The sequence below is a fragment of the Urocitellus parryii genome, chromosome 13, assembly GCF_045843805.1.
Source record: "Urocitellus parryii isolate mUroPar1 chromosome 13, mUroPar1.hap1, whole genome shotgun sequence".
Taxonomy (NCBI): Eukaryota; Metazoa; Chordata; class Mammalia; order Rodentia; family Sciuridae; genus Urocitellus; species Urocitellus parryii.
In genome coordinates, this window is record NC_135543.1 from 40,037,527 (window position 1) to 40,043,317 (window position 5,791).

A 5,791-nucleotide genomic window follows, 5' to 3' on the forward strand; every position below is an offset into this window, starting at 1 on the left:
ACACTGGGTCATGATATTTTTCTCACATTGTTTCTTTTATTACACAGTGAATAGAAGCCATGTGAAATCCTAGAAAAGCCATTCTGAAATCCTAGAAAAGCATCAGATACGTAGAAGGGACATGCTAAATAGCAATTGAATACAGTTGGTCCTCCATGGACTGGCTTTCTCCTCCAATCCATTTTTTTCATCCCCTTGTTCACGAATCTTTCTGAGCCTCTCCTATTTCAGGGGCTCTCCATCGTTTTTTCTGCTTATCTAATTCCTATGTATGTGTCAAGTCTCCATTTACAGGATATGTTCATGTCTTTCTTAACCCTGGCTTCATTTAGTCAGGACACCATTGCTTTGACTCTCCTTGTTTTAATGTCTGTTTAATTAGTCTGAGTTCAGGATCCTTGTCTTATGTGTGTATTTCCCACAGTCACTTGGTCTTTATCTCATTCACATGTGATGGTTGTCAATATCCCAGTCTCTACTGGATGACCCTTTTTGAATGCCTGATTCTATACCTGTATTTAGCATGTGATTGTATATTTATTGTTCTGTTCTTTCTTTGACACATGTTTTTTTCTGTTTTAGCAGTATTGTACTCATTTTTAAGGTATAATTGTTTTTTTCCTATTCTTTTTGTTTTTCTCACATTTTTTCACAGTGTTTTAGATACAGGTAATTATTTTAAAAGAGTAGACTTATTCTACAAAAGCACTGAGAACCTGGAAAAGCACTGGGCCCACCCATTCTAATTTGAATCCAAACTCTGAGAGAGGAATCTGGGAGTTCCTAACCTCAGCATTTTCTAGACTCATGTTCCCTGAACACTCCCACTGCAGGAGAATTGTCTGTTACCAATTGATTGCAGAAGCATCATAATGAAATAATGATTTGAGCCCAGTGGCTAATTGAGGCCATTTCATAAAGGGAGTATGCTTTATGGGTGTAGTTTCTTTTGTTTAATGTTAATCACTTTTAATCCATTTATATAAAGAAAACCACAGTTAACACAAATGTAAGTGGAGAGATGTAGTCTTAATGTGGTTTAGGCTAAAAATATTTATAGGTTTCTATCTTCTTTTTCTTTCTCTATCTCATATACATTGCACACTATATCTGAAATGTAAAAGTTCTTACACACTTTACCAATTCATTAATAGATGAAGTATAATGGAAATATAATGGTTAAGAAAATATTTTTTTCTAATACATGTTTTGTCTACAAAACATTGACGATATATAGGATGCAACCAATAATATTTGAAATTCTTCCAGTGTTTGCCACTTCCTTTAACTGAAATTCACTAGGAGGTTTGCAGAATTTAGCAATCTGAATAATATGTTGAGATACTACAGTACCCAACATCCAGTTCTAAAAAGCTTTATCTTATAGTGCTGGCTTCTTATTTTCATCAAGTTATCTACTCAACCAATAAGCCAGGTACATCACCAACTTGTAAGCAAAGATTTAAATTCTGGCCTGATCTAAGACTATTAGTATCAATTTAGGCAAATCTTTTTCCTCACAGTTTTGTCATTTGTGAAATAGAATACTAAAGTGTGTGTGTGTGTGTGTGTGTGTGTGTGTATCAAAATTTTTTACAACATGGAGAAAAATCCAAACAATGCAAAGCATGAAAATCGCTCTCAAGTCTGAACATAATAAATAAAATAGGCATAATCTCATATTTTAACCCAACTTCTTGTCTTGAGGTGAATGTGTATAACTTATCTCTTTCTAGCAGAATGATTTTCTAACAGTGAGGGCAGAGGATATCTCAGGATCCACCTTCTCCTCTTTGCTAAAAAATATGCAGAACACAGCAGTACAGAAACATATACCCTAGAGTACAAATTATTCAGTTTCTAATATCATCTGCTGAGTTTTAGCAAAACACACTCTACTCTAAGGTACCTTCCAGAATAGTGCTAAGTAGCAAGAGAGCCAGCAGAGCAGTACAGGCTAAGCTGGGGTAAAGTTCACCTTTATCACTGTGCCTCAGACCTTCCATATGTCTTAGGAAAAAGACTAGTAAGCATTCACACTCATAGCCAAAGTGCAGACAAAAAGTCTCAGAAACTCTAGTTCAAACTCATAAAGGAGGAGAAACTTTTACCAAACATTTATACAATCTGCAATATTCTCTATCCACAAAGTAAAGACGTTTTATTTGATTGTGCAGAGAAGTTTCAGTTTCTCATTTTTCTGTACATAAGAAATAGTGGTAGTTCATAGTAACCATTGGGAATACTGGTTGTCTAACTCTTCATCTTTACTCGCAGACCCGCAAAGCAACACCAGGACCGTTGAGATTACAACCTGTTTGTTCATTTATCACCAGATAAGATCAAATTCTTAGAAGTATTTCATGAAACACCATTCAGAAGCTGATCAATAGCTATTTATTTCTGTCACATCCCAAACCAGCTGCAGGAAGCTTGAGAAATGGGGTTTACTTTTAGTTCAATGGCAAAGAAATTGAAAATGATTCTTTTGAGTATGGTTTGTTATGGGAATGACAATACTTGCCTTTCAATCTAGCCCACAAATCCAGCTATTTATTTTCTTCGTTGACCTCCAAAGTTGAATGATGGATTTAAAAAAATTGATGGACTTTAACTACCAACATTTGATTTTGGAATCCAACAAAGAAAAAAAAATAATTTGAGGAATTAAGAGGAAATGAATATAAATATAAAACATTTGTTATATTCTCTTCATCAGAATTTTAATCCCAATCATACTATGAATTACTTGAGCTAATATTCAAAATTTATAACAGATTATAGGTTCCATGAAGGCAGAGATGATGTCTTCAGCTTTGTGTCACCAGCACCATGGATAGTGGTTCAAGTAGAAAAGATTTCTAAATTCCTTGTGATATGTGCTAACTTTTTAATAAAGTATGAATGGATTATTGACTGGTATTATTAAAGTTACAATAAAGGAAAGGTTGATTTAATGGAAATCTATATAAATTCCTGTCTAGTCACTATTTCTACTTTTTGCTGTCTGTAACTCATTGTTATCCTTGAGTAATGGCTTCTCTGCCTCTTTGACCCCTGTGGTCTGACTCACTTCTGACCTTTAAGCTAATGCTTAAGATTCAGAAGCTCTGCTCAAATTATTGGGAACGAGCCATGCTCTTTCAACCATGAATTGGTAAACAAATAGGATTCGACCTTGGAGCGCCTGGTGGCCATCTTTGCCTATACACTGGAAAATCAGTGACAATGAAACAACACAAAGAGAAGCAGAGTGAAGCGATGGGAAGAGCCTGTTCCTGAGTCTTGGATATCCCTGGACTTTCCAGCTACATGACTCAACAGATCTCTTCAACCTAAGCAATTTTGCTTTGTTTCTCTTAAAGCCAGTTTGAATTGAGTATATGTGCTGATTAGAGAGATTTCTAAATTCCTTGCGATATGTGCTAACTTTTCTTTTCATAGGGTTTCCAGCAGTTTTGATAATACTGGGGAGTGGTCCTTTTATGCAAAATTAATCAGTATTCTATGCAAACAGCCTCAAGAAATAATTTATAGTAATTATCAAGGCTCATACTTTACTTCTAATTTTCAATAAGCCTTTACCCAGATAAAGTCTATGAGTTCCTTGGAATTGAAGGGACTTTCTGCTGCAGGAAGCTCATGGGACCTAAGAAGTTTTTGTCACAGCTAAGACTTTTTTCCATTGTTCATCACTCTTCTCATACTAAGATTGCACCTCTGTTTTCACCCCTGTGGTTTCTGTTATCTTTGGTCATGTGTATTGAATTCAAAGTGCCTTGTTGTGGCTTTATTTATAAGTGCAGCATTCTGACCAGTCTAGTCTTTTAAAATAAATTGGATCACCTGACAGACCATACTCCTACCTGCAAATGATTGTTTTAAAGTCTTGAATTTATTTATAACCAGCCCTTTCTATAAGTTGGCCATGCAAAAACAATTCTTAAGAAATTTGCTGCTATCTCCTAAAAAACACATAAAATCCATAGAAACGTATGCTTTCTTGATCAACTTTAAGCTAACTATTAAAGAAATACAAGTGTCATGCGGCTCTTTATATTTACATCTTTCTTTTTTATGTCCATAAGTCTGTGGTGGAAAACAGACTGTGCAATATTCATATATTCAAATAAACTCTTCTACTTGAGTCTTTAAGACTTTAATTATCATTAATTTTCCTCTTAAGTGCTAGGATATTTAACATTTGCTATAAGATCTTTTTCACATCCCCCTTGAGAAGGTGCACTGTTTTTTAACATCAGAAGCTTTCCAACCTCCTTTTTGATCTGAGCATGGTGTTCCTCTAGCAGAGGACAGAGCCTAGTATAGAGACCCTTAAGTATTTGTTCAATGAATAAACATCTCTGCATATCTTTAAATAGTGTCTACAAGTAAACATACTGACAAAAATAAGAGTAGCAATTCAGTGATTGAGATTTAGGTTCAGATGTCCACTTCTCCACTTTATACTCATGGACAAAGGACATCTTTTGCAATCCTATGGTTCCATCATCTCCTAAAAGGAGCCCTCCCTGGACTGTTGGGAAGATTCACTGAAATGCCTGCTATGGCTCCCGATTCATATCAGTAGTTCAGTAAATACAGATTTTAGTTTTCTCTCTATAGCTAAAAGTTATCGGTTAACATTTGAAAATATTTAACCTCCTCCCTTAACTCCATTTCTGCCCTTGAGTACCACTGATATGATTGAGCTCACTGAACTGTGACAGAATAAAAGTGATGTTAAAGTCATTACAAGTCATTGGTGTTCAGAAAAATCTAAACATGATGGCATTCTCGTACCATTAGGCTAGGAGATCTGGGATACAACTTGTAATGCACAAGTAATTAGAGGTGAACGGAGTGATTCTAATGAGATTTGCTCTCACCAATTGTAGTTATCCTAGAAGAAAAAAGATAAGAACAAAAAATATGGCTTCGTGTGCAACAAAAAGCAAACAATAAGAAAATCATATCCTAGCTACTTCTTTATTATTTTACTTTTATGAGGTTGAGACACTCTGGGGGAGTTCCTTGTGATGTCTAGAGGAGTAAACCCCCGTAGACAGAAAATAATAGGGAGCAGACAGTGTACCTGCGAAGCTACTGCTGTAGACTGGAATGCCAGATCTCTGGCACAGCGACAGTGCTCTATGTGACAGACTACACCTAAATGCTTCGATGGCGAGATAAGACCAGATGAATGTGATTGCACATGCTCATGCCCTCTGATTTGCCAATAGCCAGCCAAGGAGACATCACTTCTGTGCACGGAGTTTGTGCACAATTTACGTTTTTACCCAAGGGCAAGGCAGGTTAATAAGGCCAAGAAGGAGGGGAGCCCGTGGGAGTGGGTAATAACTGGGGAGGACTTCATAGCATCAACCTGGGGGTAAAGGGAGGAGGGCTGAGGATGCAGGGTGTTCCCTCTTGCTTCTGCCTATGTGTTAAGTGGCAGGAGAAATTTTGAAAGCTGCTATGAGGAGGAGCTAGTGACTAGGTTTGGGGTGTTTTGTACCTTACTCTCCCCACTTGTAGGAAAACCTCTTTACATTCAGAGGTCATTGGCTTGGAAGGAGGAAGACTGACCAGAGGACAGGGGGAAAACAATTCTCCTGCGGCTCCTCCTGACATCTATCACTTGCCTCCTGTCTCTCTTCCAACGCCAGCTTAGCACTGTCAAGGTGGCTGCAGAACATCTTGACAAGTGCCAGCATCTGCTTAGCTGCCCTGTGCATCTCAGGCTACTCCATTGTCTGGTCACTGTCCCTGGCCATTGGGACCACTTCTG